General features: G+C 40.7%; 1 protein-coding gene across 37 annotated transcripts in view; it reads left to right on the forward strand.

The window, feature by feature from the left end:
- The first annotated feature begins 1,150 nt into the window (after positions 1–1,150).
- The window catches only part of NRCAM (neuronal cell adhesion molecule), a 156,019-nt gene continuing 133,123 nt past the window's right edge, over positions 1,151–24,046 (forward strand). For 36 of the 37 annotated variants that reach the window (XM_032687356.1, XM_032687357.1, XM_032687363.1 and 33 more), the window contains exons 1-2: positions 1,151–1,330; positions 9,642–9,646. The gene's annotated coding sequence lies outside the window, so the exon portion shown is untranslated. The remainder of the gene's footprint in view (positions 1,331–9,641; positions 9,647–24,046) is intronic. The other variant, XM_032687335.1, reaches the window with a different exon arrangement.

Consider the following 24,046-nt stretch of genomic DNA (forward strand, 5'->3'; position numbering starts at 1 on the left):
AAGTCTGAAGCAGTAATGTCTGAGTTATTGTTTAACCCTTGGATATTTATATGCATGTCCTCTATCATTTATAGAATCTGTTATTCATCTAGAGTGTTGTTTTTCAGAAGGTCAGACATTCAGATTTAACTTGCCAGTCGTAAAGGGGTTTCTGCAGAGTTGCAGGGTAAGGGCTTTTTGTTCATCTTAGGCATCATGTTTTGCATTGTTAAGTTATCACTATAGAGTTCACCTTGAGATCTGTTCCCTCAAATGTGTAATAGTTAACCATTATAAAAGTTGCTACCTTGCAATGCACAGAAGGCTATTCTTAAATGAGCTGATCCAAAGGCAAGTTCAACAGTGACAGTTAATCGCATTTACTACATGTTAAAGGTATACTTGAATTAATTTTGAGTAATACTGAGCACAGACCTCAGAGTTCTCAAAATTACATTAAAATGCTTTCTGATGTTGTGCATTAAATTAACTGCAAAATGTGAAAGGGAAGCACTGCAAGAGGCGTGTTCAGCGGAAAGGTTTATTTGAAATAAGACCAGTTCCAGGCTGTTCTCCAAATGGTGTCACCCAGTGCTTCTCTTTGAGTGATTGCATCCAAGCGCCTGCCTTCCTGAACTTATGAACTGGAAATTTAACGAGTTCAACAGGACAATTGTCGAGTGTAAAATAATATCCTTGTCTCCAGTTTGGGAACTCGCTGAAACCATCTATTTAGAGGGGCACTGCCGGGCTAAAATAATGCGGCTATTTAAAACGCCGCCCTCGCCGGGGGGGCGGCTCTGGGGGTGCCCCGGGGAGCGCTCGGCTGTGCCCAGCCGGGGAAGGGCACAGGCGGAGCCCGGGGGCTGCAGGGCATCGGCGCTGCTGGGGAGGCTCAGGGCCGAGTTGGTCACCGTTCGGGCACCCCTGAGCGGCGGCACGACGATGAATCTACCCCCATTTTAACCTGGGTGGCGGAGAGAGGGAGGAAGGAACGCCAGCCCAGCGCGGCGGTGCCTCCTCAGGTGCGAGGGACACGCGCCCCGCCCCGGCCTGGCCCCCGTGCCGCGCGCGCGCGCCCGCCCGCCCCGCCGCGGCTCGCGCGGATGCGCGCGCCTTCCCCGCCCCCGCGCGGGAGCGCGCCTTCCCCGCGGCGCGGCGGGGGCGGGGGCGCCGGGGAGGGGATAGCGCGGGAGCGCGCCCGCCGCGGCTCTTCTCGCCGGGCTGCCGAGCGGGCAGCAGCAGCAGCAGCAGCAGGAGAGGAGGAGGAGGAGGAGGAGGAAGAGCAAGAGAAAGAGCGCGGGTACCCTCTTGACCCTCTTCTCCCCCGGCGGAGGGGCCGCACCTTCCCGTGAGTACTGGCCTGGCAGTCCATGTCGCCGAGCCGCGCATCACGCTGCGGGAGGTGCCGCGCCCGCCGCCGCGCCGGTATCACATCCCCCCGCGCCGCTGCTGTCATCCATCCCCCCGCACCGCAGGTGTCGTTCCCGCGCACCGCCCGTGTCACATCCCCCCGTACCGCCGGTATCAGCCCTTCCACCGCCGCCAGCCCCCGCACCGCCGGTGTCACAGCCCCCCGCAGCGCCCCGACGCCGAGGAGCCGCCCGTCCGCCGCGGGTGCCGCGGCTCCTCCGAGGGGCCGGGCGAGGAGGCACCTGGCGAGCCCGCCCGGTGCCGCGGGGCCGCTGCGGGGCTTTGTTGCTGCGGCGGCCGGTGGCACCTCCCGGGCGGGGAGGGTCGGTCCCGGCCGGGCCGGGCGGGGACGCTCCGCGGCTGCGACGCGCCCACATCCCCGGGCGGGCTCGGTCGCCATTTCGTGCGCTGCCCGGCGGGGGCGAGGGCCGGGCGTGTGCGGGGAAGGAGCTGTCGGTGCTGAAGTGCCGCGCTCCGCGTTTCGGCTCTTGCGCCTTTATTTATCATCCCCCCTCTTTTTTCCTCCGTTACAAATGCGATGCTATTTAGATATAAAATAGCTACAATGTGTATGGATGCCGGGCTTTTCTTGCTTTCTCTTTTTTTTGATTCTTGATTACAATTAATGCAGAATATCACGACCAAGTCTGGGCAGAGAGTGCACTTCGTTAGGCTGTAAACTAATAATTGACTAAACTGTCAGCCGCCGTTGAACTCTTTAGCATAGATGTGTTAGTTTTGAAGTCTGAAATGTGTTTAAACCAAGACTTCGGAATCTAAGTGTAAACAGCACCTGATTAATAGATCCGAGCTGTTTAAATATTTGAGATCATAGTGTGCTTCAGCCCAGTCAATAAGGCTGTTCCATATTGACAGGTACTCTGTGAGAGGAATGCTATTGCTTACCTCTTTATGTAGTGTAGTAGTTTGAACTACGACATGTAGTTGGATGAAAACAATGGAAAATGTGATATTTAACTCTATAATGGAACCTATAGATCATGACAAAATGTTCTTTTATCCATAAAGCTCCAGCTTTTTGGTGTTTATTAAAACCAACCTCCTACTGACTCAAGAAGGCAGTATTAACTACCTGGGTTTCTTTTTTCTAATGTTCCCTGTCTTTGTGCATTTCTTTCTCTGTGTCTGTCATTTTGATTCTTAGGTATATTGGGGGAAAGGTAGATGAAACCCGAAGACTTCATTGTATGTAACAGATGCACTTTTAATCATTTCAACATCTTCCATAATTTGACGTAGTAGATGTGATAATTTATAGATTGTAGTTATGTGGGTCTGTGCATAAAACAGGTCACTGTACAACATCAGAAAGCATCTAAACTACTTTGAGTTTGAGAGCAGTTTATATGCCAAGAGGGGGTGTTGCTGGTGTTCTTTGGCAAAGGGTATCAGCTGGAAAGAGAAAGATAGTATAGTGTTACATACTTGCTCAAAGAATCTAGAAGTCAGAAAACTGGCTTGCAGGTGCAGCGTCTTTCTAATATTTGTCTAACCTGTTTGATGTTATCATTCCTATGAATACCCCTCAGTCATTTGTTTAGTTTTGAATAGAAATTGCAAAGCAAGTGACCAGAGTAGCTGAAGAGTTTGATGCCGAAGTCTGTGAAAGTTACTTATTTGAATTTCAAAGTACTGTGAAATTCTCTTGGGTGTCTAAAATTAGCTGCCAGAATATATCAATAGATATATTCTAGGTAGATCAACAGAACTGGGAAAGTGTTAGATTCTGAGAATATTGAATGTAAAGAAGCAAACCCAGAAAGCTGCTTGCTGTTGACAGAACTCTGGATCCATTGAATGAGTTTGCATTTGGGATTGTGCAAAGGCAGTGTAGCTAAAGGGAATCTGTACAGCTGTGTGACCGTATCAGGTGGTGGGTTGGCATATACCAGCTGGTGTTAAGGATGGAGCTAAAACCCTCTTCACAACTCACAGATAAATCCACAACTAATCATACTTGTATTAATATCTTAGTTCTGTTATTAGTGTTACTGGCTACAGTAAATATACTCAAAAATAATGCTGAAGGTGAATGAGATCTCCAGAACCTGAACCGTAGTTACCATTCCTTATCTTCTTGCAGAAAATGTATTATTTATCACATATACCACAACTTGTTTGATAAAAAGGACTGTAGTAAGAAAATTTGGCTATTTTAAGTAGTCTTTATTTTCAGAAAATGGAATAACAAATCCAGTGATACATGCTGATACCTCCTGCTACCTTGTTGCACTTTGGTGTTTCTCTCTGGTGACAGGAGAAGCTTTAGTAACCAAGTCAGAGTTTCTTGGGGTCTCTCTAATTGTCAGATTTTATTGGTTTGAGGATTCTGATTTCAAGTTAAGAAAAGGTAATGCACGTCTGCCCATTTGTCCTGCTTTAGGGAAATGACTCTCCATGGTATCTGGACATAAAAGATACTAAATACACTAAGGGTTTGGGATTTTGTTAATAGATTACTGCATAGCTCAAATAGCTCAGTCAGCCTAAAAATTAAATCTGTTTTACCTGCAGCTGTGGAATTGCTATTAATCTGTAGTTTTGTTAATTTGTCTCAAATCACCTTGAATTGTAATTACTTAACTTCCATTACATTGAAATAATACAGTAAAACTCTGTTGTACAGTTTTCACCAGACTTGTTCATTTTGTCCTGTTTTATGAACAGAGTTGCTAAAATGGGAAGCCATACAGAGGAAAATATATGTTGGAAATGTAAGATGAGGGAATGATGTAGGAGTTGTGTGTTGGGCAATATGCAATGAATTTGATTTTGCCTTCCTGAGTGGGCTGCTAGTATTCAAAAAATTTAGTTATACTTTCTCCACAGTGAGAATTTGTTGCATTTTAAGCTGGTAAGTAAGTGTATTGCCTATTCAGTTCAGTATTAAAGATACTGTAAATTCTGCAGTTATGAAAACTGTCTAAATATAATATTAAGGGAATTTGTAAAGAGTTAATCTCCAGTACTAAGATTAACATGATGCACCATAAGTTTTGTCCCACAGTTTGTTAACCAGGAAAGGATAGTTGCAAGCTAGCTATATTGCTTTCTTCTGAGCTACTGGAGGCTGGCTGAGCTTTCAGTTATTTACCTCAATAGAAAACTGAAAGGGAAAAAGTGAACAAAGGAGGTCTGTTTTGCCTGTCCCACTTGCTGGGCTGTTGTCTTTGCCCTTTTCAGTGAAGGAGGGGGTAGAGCTGGGTCAAAGTTGAAGAACACTGAAAAGGAATTCAAGTCTTATATTGAAATGTGAATGATAGCTTAGTTTGAGTGCCGAACACATTTGTTTGAATTGATTTTTTTCTGTCTGTGAAAGCTTTAACTGACAGATGGTGATGGACTGGCACATAGACTGCTAGAAGGTACAGCTAGATATGTGCTCAGACCCTGATTAAGATGCTCAGTAAACAAGTACATATCTGATGAGACTTTTAATACTGGAGATACTGATGCTAGACACTGTGTGACACACTAGACATTTGATTGTGTGAATTAAGGGCAGACCCCTGCAGCTGGCATACATTCAGACTTACTTGTCTAGCCTAATTGCATTGCAAATACTGCTCTGGATTGCTCTTTAGCTTCTCCTGTCTAGTAAATGTTGAATAAGTACAGAAATGTTCTTCTGGATCCTCTATTAACTGTTGTTAAGAAGCTTTCAATTTTTTTTTGGTTTGCTGTATGAATTGAGATAAATGTATCTTAGTATTCATTTTGTGAATACAGTGTTTTCCTACACTGTTTTGGTTTTGAAATGGCTCAATTCATAATGTGATTACAGCTTTCCCCTTGTTAACTTTTTAGTATGGAAGCATAACAGCTTGAATTATAAAATGTTTCTGTAAGAGCTCACAGTACCCCCATTCTACTTTAAGCAACTAAACTTTATATAAAAAGCAGCATTTGATGCAGAGCATCTCAGATGCACAAAAATAGCCAAGAGAGGAAAAAAAGGCCAGTTCAACTTATGAGGACGTGATAACTTTAAAAAACAACCTCATTAGAAAGGAACTAGCTGTCTAAATTGTCAGTTAAATCAGACAGAATCAGTACAGATGTAGTCTCTCTAAATTCTGTAAATACTCATGTAAGACTGCTGAATTTGGATGCATCCCAATGGAAATTGAGTTGTCCTAATAGTTTGTCTGCACCATTAGGTATACATGACCTTTTAATTTCCTCTGGTTTAAAGTATGTAATTGTTACTGTTCAACAGCTTGTCTGAGGAAAACAAACGCCAATCCATAACTTCCTGGTTGTGTGAGTTAGTCTTTGGCCACTAATTAGGTTTTTCTGGACGGCCAACCAAATATTAACATACCATTTTCCTTTAGACTGTTACCTGAGTGAGGAGCTGACAGTGTTTATACACAGTGTTTGTACATGAGTACAGATTGTCTTTGTCTTTCTAATCTGTGCCTCTCACTTCTAACTTTCCTGTTTCTGTGTTTTCAGTGCTGTTTATTTGTCCAACATGATTTGGATGGTTCATGTAAAGGAGTTACCTTTACAATGTCACAACACTGTAGGGCTCTGTGTGTGTCTGTGCATGTGCAAAGGAGGTGTACGTAATCAATTAGTGCAAAACCCAGCTTTTGTACCAAATTTGGAGTCAGGGAACAGTTCTGCTGGTGGAGAACAATATTATGGAGTTAACCAATCAGCACATAGGTGCTGGCTAAGTGGGGAAGTCTTCCCCACTGAATATTATAGCATGGGCAGAATAGTAGAAATGAACAAAATTCAGAAGAAGAGGGGAAAAAAAAACCTTGAGAAGGACCACTTTTCAAGAGTATTTAAGAGTTCAGTGTTGTTCATCAGTAGTCTTGTACACCACAAGTTACCCTTTTTAACAGGATAGATGGTTCTCTTCATGATTTCTCAGTGTTTAGAAGGACTAAAAAGTGGGGTTTCTGACCCTGCTGCTGTTCATATCTCTAGGGGAATTAAAATGCAGGAGGTGCTTGATGTGCATTCCTTCTTAAAATTTTCAAGTGATAGCTTGGCTACAGCTCTTCTTTGGGTGGCATAAACAGGTTTAGTAACTTTGTTACTGCCACTTTGAGTGATCTGGAATCTGTGGGTCCTTCCACAAAGCCACCTCCATGAGCAGACCAGTGCTGTAGTCTCTTGGCAAACTTAATATATAATAGAAAGTTAAATCCCCTTGCATTGCTGGGGGTTTTTTGTGTGTTTTTTTTTTGTTTGTTTGTTTGTTTGTTTGTTAGTTTGGTTTTTTTTTTAATGGAAGGCATTTCTTAATTGTCAGTTCTCAGCTGAATTAGGTAGTTTTGTTGTGTTTGTTACATGGCAACATACACTCAAAATCTAATTCTCTCTTGGGGTGAAGTGAGATGTTAATAGGCTGTGCTAGCCATTTTGCTGTTTATTAACCTGTTCTAACTCGAAAAGGGGGACACATACCTTTTCCTTTCCCATCCTTTCAAAACTGTACAGGACTTGAGTGAGTTTACAGGAGGGGAGTTCTGAATTAAGAGAGAGAACAGAAATGGAGTCTTTGCATGCAGTGTTGAATAAACTGTGGTCTCTAGGCATTCTTGAGTCTTGGACCTGTAAGTTTTGTGTTCTGTTCCAGCTGCTGTGAAGAGCTGTGCTCTCTCCATGTATGGCAAGCGTTTTCAGTTAAGAGCAATTTTAATGGTTCCAGTGTGATTTGGTTTTATTGTTGATGTTAAATAATTTCAGGACACAATGACAACCCTTTTTCCACACAGTGAACTGAGTTCTGAGTAACACTAAAAGCCAAAGCCAGCATCATGATGTGTTGTAGAGCCCTGTCTTGTTTTGAGGAAGTTGCTTTCTCTGGAGTGTGATGAAATCGTTTCAGTATTGCAGTGATCAAGTCTGTAAGTTATGAAGACAAGAGCCCTTGTGACCAGAGATAAGGTCTTTTCGCCAAATATAAAGGATTCCTGCTTCCATTTACCAACATACTTCTTTATTTATAGTGAAGTTCAGAGACGCCCAAAGAGAGGGAATATCTTGGCAATGAAGGTGGAAGGGAGATGTCAGTGCTTGTCAGGCCACACCTGGAATACTGTGTGCAGATTTGGTCCCCACTAAATAAGACAGATGTGGACAGGCTGGAGAGGGCCAGAGAAGAACCAAGGACTGAGAAGCTTGATGTGAAAAAAGGCTGAGAGAAGTGGGTTATTCAACCTTGAGAAGAGAAGGCTTAGGGGAAACCTTAGCACCATGTTCCAGTATTTAAGGGATGCCTATAAAGAAGATGGAAACTCCCTTTTTACAGGGACTCACATGGAAAGATGAGGGGTAATGAGTACAAGTTACTCCTTGGGAGACTGATTGGTCATAGGAGGAAAGTTTTTCACAATAAGAACAGTCAGCCAATTACTCAAATGAGTAATCTCCCCTGGGAAGAGGTAGATTCCCCAACTTTGAACACTTCTAAGATGCATCTGGACAGGCTACAGGGCCATCTTGTCTAGATCATGCTTTTGCCAAGAAAGGGTGAACCAAATGATCCTTGAGATCCACTTCCAACATGATGGATGATTCTGTGCTATGTTCTTCAGGCTCTTGCAGACAATCCACAATCTTCTGAGCTCTTCTTTCTGATGCAGGTATCATTATTATTCCCTAGGCCCAGGTTTGATTAGGTTATAGAGGCAGATGGGAACTATCACCACTGTTGCCACAGCTCAGTAATACTGCACTTGTGTTCGGGACAACTTTGGGGTTGTGAAGGAACTCATCCTTCGTATTGGAGCTGTATGTACCTTATGTATAATTGGCTTGCCTTTTGCCTACTGGAGTGACTATATATGTATAGAAGTTTCTAAGTATTGCAGCTCTCACACTTTTAAATGTGCAAACAGTGTTTTAAATATCCATGTTTTTCCCCAGAAGCAGTTAATGTATTTATGGACCTTGGAGTCTAGTAGCCAACATTTCAATGTGTTACAAGTTGTAACATCTTTCCTAGACAGTACCAAACATATAATCTCAATATAAATGGAAAGTTCAGGTGTTTTCTGCTTTTCTGTAGTTTGAGTGCTTTAAAAATTGGTGTCTAAACTTGGTTTTAGACATGGACAAAACAAGAAATATCTTAAATTATGTGTGAGCTATTTCTGCATGATAAAGTTGAAATGTAAGCAATTGCATGACTGTAAAACAAGCCATCCCAAGGTGATTAAAAGCTAAATATCTATTAAACCTTTTAGGTGGTAGTTGTATGAAGTGCATTTTTAACTTAAAACGGTAAAAATGTGAGTGTGACCACCAGAGGGCAGACACATTGTTTAGTGACTACAAAACAAAATCCTTAGAAAGATGTCTATGCCTATAAAAATACAGTGAGATAATGACTGAATAAATAACACAGTATAGATGCACAAAATTTCATACATTGACAAAAATATAATAATGTTTAGTGTTGAAGAAGAAAGTAAATACATCTGCTTAGAACTCTCTTGTGGTTTTGTATTTTTACAGTGGAAGTCAGAACAGTTCATCAGATCATGTCATTTGACCTGTAAATAATGAGTTCTTAAACTTAACTCATTTACCTGCTTATTGATTCCAGTAATTTTAATTCAAGCATGTTTTTCAGGACTGTATCTGTCTTCATTTGAAAATGGAAAGTACACTCCGTTCTCAGTAGTTTCTCCCTTGTACTTGAAAGAATAAAGAATCTGTCTGAATTAAATTTCCTGTTTTCCCAGATATCCCTCAGGATTTGCATATTCATATTTTCCTTTTTATTAATAACATTTATGTCCTTTAAAGTATGTAATTTTGCTCTTCAGAGTACTGTGGAAAATATTTAACATTATGGGCCTAAAATGAAATGCTTCAATAAAGTAGCCTTTTTCAGGAATGCTGTATTGTAGGTTTTAGTGAAAGATGATGGCTAGTAATTTTCATTTAGCTTACTTGGTAGGAATGTAAGTGTTTAATTAAAGTGTGTTGGCTTTTACTGCTTATGCACTATCTCAAGTTACAGCAATAGTATCCTGTCTTTAAATTATCCTCCTCCAAAACCTGGAGAGTTTTTGTGAGGAAAGAAAAGCCTTTATCCCATTGTTTCGAAGTCACAGTATTCTTTACAGGCATGTCTTAAGGGCTTTGGTTACTCTCTGGGGATCTCAATTCTACCAGTTATGCTGGAGTGAAGCATCATCAAAATAGCCTTAAATACTGCCCCAGATTTCCAGTCTCCCCACTGTCATTTCCAGCAGGCACAGTTCCCTTAATAGCAGGATTTCTGGAGAGGTCCTCTGTAAGATGATTTGCAGACCATCCCCAAAACTTGATCTGGAGGAATTTCTCCAAGTTACTTCTAAAAGTTTTATGTAATTCACAACTTTCTCACCCTCTTGGCATTGGAATACAGGAGTAGGTTTCTCATCACATCCAGGGAAATGTACTAGCAGAATTGACAGCATCAGACACTTGAAAGAGTATCATGGGAATTAGCTATGAAGATACAAATTTTAATAAATCATTTACTTGTCTAATGTGTCCTAGCTATTTTTCCCCACCCTCTATATCTAGAAGCCTAGAAACATCTAAAAATGAAAGCACAGTTGCTCTTAATAACTGGTTGATTTTTGCACCTTTTTTTTTTTTAAAGTTCAGCTGAAGTTATGAGACTTGACAGCTCTCTACAAGGGCTCAAGTCTGTCCCTTGGATACAGGGACAGAAACACTATTGCTGAGAACACATGCAATAGCTGCAATTTCTGTTGGAAGTTAAATGGCTGCTGGGGCTAATGCAAAAGTTCACATTAATAGGAAGATTAGTCTTTATGTTCATTATGTTATATAGACACTTCTGTTTTCTTTTATATAGACACTTGTGCTTTCTTTTCTGAGGTAAAGCTGTCCTAAAAGAGTCAAACATTTCTGTGAGTTTCCCCACTCCCTTAGTTTAATTGCGATTATACTGAAAGACACCAACAGTTACTAACCATACTGAGGACAGCAAGCTAAAGTAAATAAATACCATTATTTTTATTATGATAGATGAGAAAGTTCAAATTGCAAACTTGTAGGTAGCTTCCTGGTTTGACTACTGATAAAAAGACATATTGCTTGGAATGGAAGGGTGAGGAGGGAAGAAGTGCTGAAACCAAAAGAAAATGTGAAGATAAAGTAAGGGGAGACAGAGCAAAGAGAAGAGCTCTATTTAATTACATACAAATAGCTACTAACAGAATAGAGCTATGATTTCTTGTTTACTAAAACAAAACCTCAAGCTACAGTTTTAGTGAATGATGCTCGTAACTCTGAAGTATTGTCTGAATTAGCAAAGAATCAAGTTTAAAAAAAGTAATTTGTAAGATTCTTCTCATAAAGACTGGGCATCTGTTCCTTGACTTGCTGCTCACAAATGGAAAAATGACCTTTCACTGATGGCATCTTGAGCTAGGCTCCAGTGATTATTCTGCACAGATCTGAATTGTGCCAGAATGCTAAAATGAAATTGTAAAACAGTACAAGCATGTATTTTTCTGAAGATACAGAATAATGCTGATCCCTGAGGTTGAGTGCCTGGATTATCCTGGATGGTAAAGGGTGGAGTGAGACATCTGTTTCTGAAAGCGTGCCTGTAAAAATAGTTAAATATTTTCTTTTATTGGTCCAAGGTAAAAATCTGTGGTTGTGGGAAATAATTTATAATTCACTATGATGAGCTAGTGCACTGCTTTAATTTTTGATATTAGGAATTTTCATTTATTAATGAATTGTTTTATTAAAACTATAGTAATTTTGCCCAGTTTTAATATTAATGTAGTTTTATTATTAAAAAAAGGAACTAAATTGATATTGTGTTGGCCTTGAAATATGACTTGAAATTTAAAACATTTTATATGCTTGTCAGTATATTACCATTCAACATTAAATATTTCCTATCCAAAATAGAGCTATTGATAATTTTTAACACCAAATATCATTGGAAAAAAAAGCTCCTCTCTTTTCTGATAGAACTGAAAATGTAACTCAACCTTTGCAATGTAATTCAATTTCCGAACACTAATCCTCAAACAAAGACTTTTGCAGAGCCCAAAAAGAAACACTTGCCAGTCTGTAAGTAGGACCCAGAAGAGCAACATTTTTTAGTCTCTTTGTCTTCTTTATCCCTTCATTGCTGTTTCCACTATCCTGTGATAGATTTTTAAATACCTGCTATTCAGGCATAGGCAAGTAATTAGTATGTAAATCTTACTTTGAGTGCAATTGTGTGTTAGTAGGCACAGAATTGTAAAACAAAACTGAAAGTTTCCTTTTAAGAAGGCTTACATGCTTAAATGTAATTAGACAGTCAGACTTTGAAGTATCTTAGAAGGCATTAAGCAGCAAAGGTTTTGAGTTTTCATATAAAATCATTTTGCAAATTTCTGTGTGTTCTTTGAGGCTGCAGTTATCTATCCATACATTGCCAGTCCTAATGAGACTCTAATGTATGATTAGAGCTTCTAGACACAAGTGATGGGTACTGTGTAATACAGTTTTTTAGTATGTATGTTTTTAAAGAATATTAAAGCTTGGTCCAATTATCGGTGAATTATATTACTGTTTTATTATGTTACTGTTCAGTACCACAATTTAAAAACAGCATGTGAAAGGACATGGTTAGCATGAGTATTCCACTTTCAGAAGCACTTCATGTAGCGTACCTAACTCATCAAAAGTTTTCTTTGCTATTAATGAAGCTGCACTTGAGGTGATTAATTTTATTGGGGATGTGGAAAGAAAAACTTGGAATTAGATCAAACTAGTTTAGTCCTGAATAGTGCTTCAGTAGTTTCAGCACTGGAAAGCTAACAACTGTACTGTAAAGAAATTATATCCTGCAGATGGCGGAGGGAGATGGCACTAATCTAGAGTTTGGAGAATCAACATGGCCAGATTATCCTCACTGGCTTCAGCATGAATGGATGATACTCTGTTGTAATGAAGTTATTAATTAGGTTAACAAATACAAAGCTTGATGACAAAAGATGATTAGTTTTGAGACTTTATTTCATTATACTTTGCAGCAGGATGTGTGTGTGGGTGGAGCACCCCTTGCGCATCCAGCCAATTGTCCTGAGAATTGATAGTGGATTTACTGTTACACTGGCAAGTTGTAATTGTTAGAAGTATCATCATACAGTAGCTTTACATAAAAAGCTTTCCATTATATGTATTCCTGTTGATTCTCCAAGCTGTGGTTTCTCCTAAAGTTAATTTATTTCTACTTATTTGTCAGGTATTATTAACTGTACAAGTTATACATATGTGTGTATATATATATATATATATATATATAGGTATATATATATATAGGTATATATAGATGTATAAATGTAGAAGTGCCCAAATTGACTTCTTGTGAGCAAGCTTAGGTCAGAGAGCAGGAGAGTTATTTTTTATGCTCTGCTGTCTGGTCTGAGGTCGTATTAGTGAAGGGATTTGTGTCCGTTCATAGTCAACAGTGTAACTGATATCAGTTATACTGTTGAGTGTTCTTCTATAACTTATTACCTCTACACGTTATCCCTGTGGCTTTTTTTTTTTTTTTTAATAGTTATCTGACTCATTTACTACCTTGGATAATTGAAATGTAACTATGCTTGGAGGGGAGGAGATGAGAGTGGGAAGACCTTATGACATGATGACTGTATTGCTCGTATCAAGCACAATCCTAGCATATCCTAGCTGGTCCTAAGGTGTAACCTGTCTGTAAGATGTACTGCTGCTCATCACTATCAGTTCAAAGCAGTCATGGTATAAATGTCTAGCCTTTAAGGAATAGGAAAACTGTTGAATCACTTAGTGTACATAAAAAAGAAATCAAAATAAAAACGAACTTAGCTGTAGTGGATGGGTTTTTTTGAGAAGCCATAGTTGAGAAGCTGATCACACTTTGACTGAGAATTTATAATATGAGCAGTAGATGCAACCTTCACTTGGGAAATACTGTTCTAATTCTGTCTGGGTAGTATTTTAAAGTACTTGGAAGAACATTGGTGATACAGATAATTTACATTTTTTGAGAAAAATTTGTGAGAAATGTGTGGAGTTTTATTTTTCCATCTGGTGTTATTACTTCAAAATTACATGAAAATGTCTGTCTGTCTGGCTTTTTCTGTTCTAATGTCTATGTAAAATGGGAGTAATGCCTCTAGGATTAATCTGAAGCTTGAATTGGGCTTTTGATCATTTTCTGTCATTTAATTCAGTGCAACTTTGATAGAACAAGTATTTCTAGGTATTGTGTTAAAAACTTTAATCTGGAAATCATTAAGGAAGCAACGTGGATGCAGACAAAGTAGGCTTAATATGTGGACAAATGTTGGAAGATGACCATAATGTTTCATTGAAAAAGACAATGTAATCCCTTGTCTCCAAATAAATTTCCCAATATTGTTGCACCGTCAAACAGCTGTTTGTTTAAAGAGTGGATGGGAAAAGTACTTGACTGCTTTCTGTTGTGTTGAGGAATGCTCATCTGGGCAACCTAATTTCTTGAATAGGGTCTGATGGTCCTTTAGCAGATGGTGATGGTAGCGTGGATGAGGCTCCACAAACTATTTTCTGCTGATTATCCACGATCTGTTTCTTTTGGTTTACAATAAGCTCTATACAAAACATTTCCTGGATGTCTTGCATATATACAGGCGATTTCTGTGTAAATAGGAACAGTTTCAGCTGCCTTAGGGAGTCTCTGGAAATGCTGGATTCTTGACCTCAGATGCTATTCATGCTTGCAAGCAATTCCTACCAGTTGGTCTATGCACAGCAGGAGCTGCCTGGGGAGACTTCAGGGACTGCCCATTATTTCCCACTGGTGAAGTCCTGTTTACCAGCTGCTTTATTGTAAAGGCAGGTGAGAGTTCAGTCAATCATCAAACTGTGGGGGGACTGCAAGGGACTGTTTTTAGAGATTTCAGTTGAACTGTTCCTGGTCCTTGCTGGGAGCTTCAGAATGTGCTGAGTGTGCACACAGATCCAACCCTGATACCTGGTAACTATAGGATGCCTTGAATTTAATTTTATTTTTCTCTACAATTATAAATTCTGTAGATCTTGCCACAATATAGAGTATATTTGTCTAGGCCATAATTTGATAGTAAAATCAGAATAAAGGAACTGATATGTATTTAAAAAAGTTTCTGGAAAAGTTTTATGGTATTGCGCTGTTTTCCTGGAAGTATACTATGTCTTAAGTGTAGTTTCTATGTTAGTGTTCATTGCTAAGTTCAGAGCCATTGCCACCAACAGGATGTGATGTTTCAAACAGTGTACTATGGCTTGTGAAATTGAATGTCTTTATTCTGATGACAGCAATGTTGTAAAAATGTTAGTACTTTATCAAGGCAGTATAGCAGTAGAGTTGAGCACTGGGAAATTTCATCAGGCCTCTGAGCTTTCAGTTGAAGACTGGGAGAATATTGCCACAAACATATCCTTTTCCCTCAGGCATCTGCTTTTTGCTACTATCAGAGATGAGACCTTTAGGATGCTTGTTATTATGCTAAGTGTATGCCAGACTTGATAGGACATGCAGCACTTGTATTTGCAAATTTAAAGAGAACATCAGACTTTAAACCAGCTCAGAGCTTGGAACCCTATTGGACCCTCTAGGATACACAGTGTTCTCTCTGTTTTTGTGCATAACAAGAGTGAAAAAGTCCTGTCTTCATAATTTAAACTCAGCTGTACCAGAATTTGAACTGTTTGGGATAGGGTAACAAGCCAGCCTGCCTAATAGAACTTTGTTTTTAGCATTTTTTTCATGGTGAAAAATAAGAACTCTCTGAAGACCAGTCCAGTGAAGTACTTGTTTTTCTTTCATTAAAAACATTAAGGAATCATTAGGATATTGTATCTAATTCTGAATTTGTTCTTGTGCTGAACAGAGTGGGAGACAAATGTTTAAACCAGGTGACTTCCAGAAATCTCTTCCAACCTTAACTAATCTTCTATATGTCCTCTGTCCATTTCAGAATAAGTCTGTCTATAATTCTTCTGTGGGACATTTCAGAAGTATTGAAAGAAAGAACACACTTTTTTTTCCTCAGTGACTGGGGCACAGAAGAAGTGGGAGATCCTGGTTCTGTTTTTTTCCTGGGCTTCACGGGATCTCAGTCACTGCTGTGCTCTGGGTTCCAGCTGCCGGGACCCTGAGCATGCTTCATGAAAGTTTCCATCTGCTCTGAGCCCCTGTGCAACAGGGAACAAATGGATGGGAGATCTTGTATGCTAGATTATGCTCTCCAATGAGCCTGCATTCTGTAATAAGCCATCAGCAGCCCTGCTCTATCAGCTATTCTCATGTGGAGCTGGAAGTTGGATCTCCCATCCTTAGGTATGTGGAGGGACTGGTTGAGGAGAAAGTGGGCAGGATTATCACTGTTCCTGATTCTCAGTTGTTGTGATCTCCATAATTTCTCACTTTTGCAATTCTTCAAGAGAATTCTTGGAGGTTAATCACATCTACTTAAAGAGCTGTAGTGTGTTGAACTAAGTGTTTGTCTAACCAGAATACGTGCTGTGTGCGCAGCTGGGTGAATGAAGTCAACTCTCTAGGAAATTCTAAGGCTGAACTGGGACTTGTGCAGTGTATTTGGGCATCTGCCTACATTCTGGGACTTTATTATGCTACAAACTGAATTGCTGTTCAGAATTTAAGTGGGATAAGGTGAGTTAGCATAAGGTTTAATATTAACTTCCTACCATAAAGTTGTAATCTTTGCCACTTATAAGGGGCAAAACTTTGTGTTACCGTCCCATCCTATGGATGTGAATAATTCACCAGACTGGAACATTAGACTCTAGTTTAATTATCTAGGATAAGTGGTGACAATTCTCTAATTTAATTTATATTTGTACTAAAAGACTAAACTTCAGTTTATACCACTGTGCTGTTTATGTATACCACAAATGCTGCAAGGACTACTCATAAAATAAAGAAAAAGCCCAAAACCAGTTCTGCTACATGAGTCCTGGTTTGGATATTGCTTTCGTGATTAGAAGGCATTGATTTGATGTCACAAGTATTTTTAACAGGATTACAAAATGCAAATAGCATTATGTAAGACAGATTACCTATGGCTTTAATACAGGATTGTTTTTAAGCCAGAGGCTACATTTTGCTGGGTTATGTATGTTTGTTTAAAACTGGGCACAGTAGGATTAGGCTTGGCAGAATACCATTTCCCAAATCCTTGATATTTTCAGGTTAGATGACTTCAGTTTTTTGAATTAAAATATGAATTGAAAATCTGAATTGTGATTATTTTTTAAATAACTTTCAAGGTGGATAGCTGCTTGAGTCAGGATTGTTACAAACAATCTGATTTGTGTAGGTAAAATCAGAAATTACTGTAGTCCATCATACCCCTATAACTTTTTGCCTATGACAGAGAGCTACTTGGTTCCAAAAACAGCAGAAAAGACCCAAGTGCATTTCCTGCACAACAGAACATATGTGGACAACATGTCACATTGCCAAGCTAATCAGTGAAATGTTAGCTGTGTACTGAACCACAAGGAAAATCTTACAAGCAGTTGAACTTTTCTCAAAGGCCTCATATGTGCAGTACCACAAGTTCTTGACCTTTAGGTGAATGAAATTTCGGGAAGCTTACACAGCTGGCGCAGAACAACTTCATGTGACTCTGCATTGTTGTCATTGCTTTATGCTCTGAATGCCTGAAATATGCCACTCCCTATTAGACAGGCATAAGAAAGTCTCTTACGATGGTAATGTTTCCTTTTGGAAAGCTAAATTGTTTGATATACTCAGCAGCCAAGATTCCCTATTAACAGACTGAACTGGAAGTGTGCTTTTTCATCAACCCTAGACTAGTTTTAATTTTTGTATTTCACACATAACTTATGCCTGGTTTCATTCAAATATGTTGACACCTTCTAGTTTGTGCACCAGACCTCTTCCAAATCTTTATTACCCTAGTATTTTTCCCAGGGAAACATTTGGTATTGCAACATATGCCTGCATTGCAAGGCATATTTAATATATACAGACCAAGGAAGAAAAAGTAGAAACTTAAGAGGCGGAAAAAAAGATTTAAGCACCTGTGAAGTGTTTGTATTGCACATAAATATGCAAGAAAACCCCCCCAGGCTGTACCTTGCATTCTTTCTATTTTAAAGAATAAAGGTTCTTGTATTCTGTGACTTCTGTTCGTATCTCTTATTACAACTAAATGATTTTCCCACTGGCTTAGTTTTCATTTATATGAAGCTCTGTTCTGTGAGCACCAAAATACAGCTCCGAAATGCTTCAGGCCATAAGGAGTTTGAATGTTACAGAAATAATCAGAGCCTATCCTTTTAGAAGATAAATTCCTGTAGTATTCTCCATCTGCCATTTTTAGGGAGTATTCAGATGGATGCTGATGTGCTCTGCAGAGGGGAATGATGATTATTTCTGAGACCTGAGAAGTTGTATGCTGACTTTCAGGATTTTAGGATACTGATAATTTCTGGTAAAAATTGGTTGAAAGGCACAACTCCTTTTGAGTGATTACATACACTTTATGTTCAAAGAGATAAAAAGTTTGATGTTCCTTAAATACCAAGGAAGCAGCTGGGAAAGCCCATGGCTTCTTATAAAGCACAGCTTCCCCTGTACCCCTCAGTTGCAAGTAGACAGGGAGTAGTCTTGAAGACGTTGTACACTCCACTCTTAAATGACAGTCTGATCGAGGACATACCTGTGATTTGCATGGCTTTTACATCTCTGCTCTTGAATAGATGGAATTAGTGGGGATTCTTGGCTTTGGCCGTACCTACCCTGAAATGTGTACGAGGTGAATGGTTGTGAAACAGCACCATGATGGAACAGAACAGCAGTGGTGATCACTCCTGGAGTGAGAGTGCTGCTGGAGGAGATGGCCCTCTTGTGCCTGTTGAGCTGCAGGTGTTGGCTTTGGTTTTCTTCTCTAGTAACCCTTGTAACCCTTTCTGCTGCCTTTTGCTCCATCTGAGCAATCTGCAGAGCACACATGCCACAGGCAGGCTTGGTATGAAGTGTGATGCAAAGGGGAGGTTTGACTTCCTCGAGTCAGAAATTATGTCCTTTTCTTTCAACTGATATGAGGAGGGAGTAAACATACAGCTGTGTAATAGGTATCACTTCAGAGTGACACCTGTTAGCCTCTACCATGTCTTTACCCCCAAAACTCATTTAAATAACTAAGAGAAAGGGTGCATGTGACAGCTCTTCTCACTGGTACATCATCATCATGGCTAGGCTTCACGAAGGAAGGTTTGAGGAGGGCTCTACCCACATTTGTTACAAGCGCGCTGGTGGCTAAAAAGGCCAATGCGAGATAGACAGGTTCAGTTGCAAAAGGCACAGCAGAAAGACTCCTTAGGTGGTATATTCTGCAGGGCACGAATCTTTCTGCGTTGTCTTTTCTCCTCGAGAGTGATCCTGCGTGCTTTCTCAAAAGCATCAGCAGCGTTATAGATGGTGTGTCTCCAGATCTCCCGATTTGAGGCCAGAGTAGATCAGTTATGTTGATCAATATGGCCAAGGCTGAGATGTTGTTTCAGGGAGTCCTTGTATCTCCTCTTCGGGGCTCCTCTCTTGCGGCAGCCCGTGGCAAGTTCACCATAGAGCAAGATCTTAGGGAGGCGGTGGTCCTTCATCCTTGAGATGTGCCCTGCCCAGCGCAGCTGTGTTCTCAGCAACATGGCCTCAGTACTAGTGACAGCTGCTTGTTCTAGAACAGATGTATTGGTCACATAATCTGACCAGTGAATGTTTAGGATTGAACGGAGGCAGCGTTGATGGAAGCGTTCTAGGAGTCGCAGGTGGTGGCGGTAGATGACCCATGATCCAGATCCATATAAGAGAGTAGACAGCACAATGACTCTGTAAACACTGATCTTTGTACTTTTCTTCAAGTGTTTATTTCACCAAACTCTTTTATGGAGTTTTCCAAAAGCACTCTATGCCTTTGCTAACCTGTTGTCTATCTCTCCATCAATCTTACCATCCGAGGAGATGAGGCTACCTAGGTAATTAAACTACTGGACTGATTTGAGCTCTGACTGGTCAATGGTGATCTGGGGATGATGGAAGACTTCCAGAGGTGCCAGTTGATAGACTTCCAGCCCAAAGAGCTCAGCAGCCTCTGCAAAGCAGGATGTTAAACGCTGCAGAGCTGCTTCTGTGTGAGCAACAAGGGCGGTGTCATCAGCATAAAGCAGCTCCCGGACAAGATGGTTTAAGGTCTTGGTGTGGGCCTTCAGTCACCTTAGGTTGAATAGGCTTCCATCAGTACGGTATCGAATGTAGATACCGTCCTGATCCTCAAGGTCTGCCGTGGCCCTTTGGAGCATCATGCTGAAAAAGGTTGTGAATAGAGTTGGTGCAAGAACGCAACCTTGTTTCACACCATTCTTTATTAGAAAGGGCTCAGAAAGTGCATTGCCATATCTGACTTGGCCGCGCTGATCCTCATGAAGTGAGACGATCATTTTAAGGAACTTGGGGGGACAACCTAAGCATTCCAAAATCTGCCATAGACCTTTTCTGCTCACAGCATTGAAAGCCTTGGTGAGATCAACAAAGGTTACATAGAGGCCTTTGTTCTGTTCCCTACACTTCTCTTGCAGTTGTCTGAGAACAAACACCATGTCTGTGGTACTCCTGTTGGCTCTGAAACCACACTGGCTTTCAGGTAGAATTCCTTCTGCTATAGCGAGTATTAATCTGTTCAAGAGTATTCTTGCCAGGATTTTGCCAGCAATGGAGAGCAGAGTAATACCGCAGTAATTTGAACAGTCTGATTTAATTCCTTTCTTCTTATATAAGGTGATGATACTGCATCTCAAAGGTCTGATGGTAGTTCACCTAGTTCCCAACAGCACAGTACAAACTCGTGAAATTTAGCATGGAGTGCAAGGCCCCCATGTTTCCAGACTTCAGGTGGAATTCCATCAACCCCAGCTGCCCCACTGGTACAAATTAGCTAGAAATTGGCACTGAGTTGATTACCAGCAGAGCTGAGGTAAATACAGCAAATGTCTAGAAAGTTCTCTACTGCCACATCTCCTACTAGTACATTGTCTGAGCTGTTTTTACCTCCAAAAGCAGAAGAATGCTTGTCCACCTGGGGAGGTAGAACCGTTGGTCTGGCAACTTTAGGAATTTTAAGCTCTAATGCTGAGTTTGATCCCTCTGGATGCAGTCTTTCCTTGAAGAGGCTGACATGACAGTCTGACCAAAAGGGCATGGGTTTGTTTTACACTGCGGATGTGAGTATGGTGATGATCTAGCCTTCTGTTTTCCAAAGCTGTATTAAACCAGTGTGGCCCAGCCTATGTTACTGCTTGCTCAGCTTGTGCAAAGAATCCAAACAATTAGCTGTAGATAATATCACCTAATCCACGTTGAAATAAAAGAGAATGGATGGTCAAAAACCTCCTGACAAGAGCTGTTTTTCTTCGAATAATGCAAATGAAGCATCCTAACCCAGTGAGCAGGGAGCTTTGTTCCCTTTTCTGACAGACTGCATATCCATTCATCTCTGTGATTAGTAGACCTACTGCTGTGGTCAGTCAGAAAGGGCAAGTGTGTCTAGCTGGTGTTGGTCTCTCTTGATTTAGGAAGTCTCTGCACAAGCACATTTAGCTGTCCGAACTTATTAATGGTCAGGGACAAGCTACTATAAGTTAATTTGCAAATCACTGCTTATTCCAGTCCCTTTGTAAGAGATATGAGCAAAAGCTAGTATCTCTGCTAAATAGAAGTGCTAAATGTATTGTAAGAGAGAGAATATTTAGCAGAAAATATTTTATTTGTAAATGGCCTGAGCATGGATCCCTGCAGGATTCAGGATAGCTTCCCTTCCCTCTGACATGATTACCTAGTTAGAATTTTAAAGCTATGCCTTTATAATAAGCTGAATCTGTAATGAAGGCTCCAACCTTTTACTTTTTCCTCTCCCTTACTTAATGCCTAGTCTGCATTTAGCAACCAGTGTTCAGTAGCCATAACTGCTGTTAGACACTTTCTCTGTCTCCTGATTGCTGTGGTTTTAACCTGCTTTGGTGTTCCAAAATAGGGACTGAAGCTGTGAGACACCACTAACTCTAAGCTACTGAAACTTGGAACAAAACATCTTTATGCTCAATTCACCTATTGAAACAACCTTGTTATAAAATGGTAATGCATATTCAGTCTGATTTACAATTATTGTTTTAATTACTTAGGGTATAAATACATGACTCAAAAGCATGTGGTGTATCACTCCCAGAGATGTAATCCTTCAGTGATAGTCACAGTTTTGTATAATTTTTATACAGACACTTGTTCACCTTCAGTTGCTCATTTAATATATGCTGACAGTTGAAGATGAGGTCATTCTGATCACATTCTTTTATCAAATGTTACTTACCTTTGCATCATAAAAGCAGAAAAACTAAAATGTATCAAATTTGAGAAATGGTAAGTTGTCTGTGGAGTGATGATGTATTGTTTTGGGTGTGCAAGCAGCTGCCAGGCCACAAAACCAGGCTGTAGAGGGGGAGAAGAGGCAGCTCAGGCTGCAGGGCAGAGCCTCCTGCCATGAGGAGTATGACTCAGTACTCTCAGTGATCATGCTTGACTTTTAAGTGCATTCCCACCCTTTTCTTGTATCGAAAAAGCTTTAACTTTGGGGCGGTCTGACAACATTGTCCTTCTGCATAGTCATGTTGAGAAAGCTGAGTGAGTCAGACTTCTTTTTAAATAGTTGCATGTGTAGAGGCTTTTCTGGTTTTGCAGTGCGTTGGTTGTTATGTGCTGAGTTGGACTGGCAGTAATTCCTTGCTATAATGTAGTCTTTTGAGTGTGTATTTTTTCTCTTATGATTCAAGTTTCCAGTAAATTGCAAATGGCCATCTTTGTTCTATATTTCTTCCTTCCCTTTGTTAGTCAGTGTAAGTGTAAGGGTCTCATTGTGCAGGAAAGTAAGAAAGAACAGACAGTTGGAGGCAATCAGAAAATGAAACTTCAGAGCTCTCAAGGGATGGTAAGTGACTAGTAGTGGCAAGATACTAAAAGATTTTATTCGAAGAAGTGTGGAAGAAGTGGAGAACTAAAAATGTTTTCAGCTGTATTGAGAGTACAGTCTTCAGACTAGAAAACCATGGAAAAAAATAACAGGAAAACCACATGGAGAGAATTGTGTTGTCTTAAGGACAAAATTCAAAACGAGAACAAGAAAATACCTTTGCATTGTAACATCATAGAAGACCATAAAATTTGCCCTTAGTGAAGCCATGTTGGCTGTCACCAATTACCTTCTAGGTAATAGTTTCTAGGAGTGTCTGCCCCATGATCCTGCCAGGCACAGAGATGAGATTGGCCAGTAGTTCCATGGGTCTTCCTTTTTTCCCTTTTTAAAAATGTGGGTTTTGTTTTCCCCTTTCCAGTTGGTGGGAACTTCATTGTGCTGCCATGTCTACTCAAATATGATGGATAGTGGCTTAGCAGGTTCATCCGTCAGTTCCCTAAAGACCTGCAGATTCATCTCATCAGGTCCCATGGACTTGTGCACCTTCAGGTGCTTTAGATGGTCTCAGACCTGATCTTCGCCTACAGTGGGTGGTTCTTTATTCTCCCAGCCTCTACCTTTGCCCTCTGACTTGGGTGGTGTGGCTGGAGCAGTTGCTGGTGGAGACTGAGGCAAAAAAGTTGTTGAGTACCTCAGCTTTTCCCATGTCCCATGTAACCAGGTCTCCCATTTCTTTCTGGAGAGGGCCCACATTTTCCCTGGTCTTCTTTTTATTGCAGACTTACCTATAGAAGCTTTTTTGGTTGCTTTTGACATCCCTGGACAGATTTAATTCTATCAGGGCTTTAACTTTCCTAACCTGATCCCTGGTGGCTTGGACAATGTCGCTGTATTCCTCTCAGGCTACCTATCCCTGCTTCTACCCTCTGTAGGCTTCCTTTTTGTCTTTGAGTTTGTCCAGGAGCTCATTATTCCATGCAGACCTCCTGGTGTTTTTGCCCTCTTTGTTGGGATGCATTACTTCTGAGCTTGGAGGATGTCATCTTTGAATATTAACCAGCTTTCTTGGGCCCCTGTTCCCACCAGGGCTTTATCCCACGCTACTCTACCAAGCAGGCCACTGAAGAGGCCAAAGTTTGCTTTCCTGAAGTCCAGGGCAGTGAGCTTGCTGTGTGCCCTCCTCTCTGCCCCAAGGATCTTGGTCTCAGGGTAATTTGAAGTGTTTAGTGTTGCTCCTGTGGCATCTTTCTCGTGCACTGTTACTTTCAGGCTCATGTTTATATACTTCGAAGGGTAATATAAAGAGTCCACATTGTCTCTAGGGGAGTAGCCTCATGTGTGAGAGGTTTTCCCTCAGTCTCTTTCTTATCAAAGAAATGTGCAATGAAAACACAACGCAGAGTTCTCCCATGTTCTTTTCCTGGGCTGGATTAATTAAATGTATAACAGGCTGTTGTCATACCATCTCTGTGATCACAGACATGCTGGTAAAGAATCAAGCTGACAGATGGAGGCAGCACGATGCACTACTGAAGAGGAGTCTGTCCCAACTCTTTTTTCCCCAGTTTTCCTGAGGCAGTTCATCTCAGCACAGTAACCTACTTTAGTCTTACTGGGCT

Source organism: Chiroxiphia lanceolata, chromosome 5 (genome assembly GCF_009829145.1).
Source record: "Chiroxiphia lanceolata isolate bChiLan1 chromosome 5, bChiLan1.pri, whole genome shotgun sequence".
NCBI classification, from domain to species: Eukaryota; Metazoa; Chordata; class Aves; order Passeriformes; family Pipridae; genus Chiroxiphia; species Chiroxiphia lanceolata.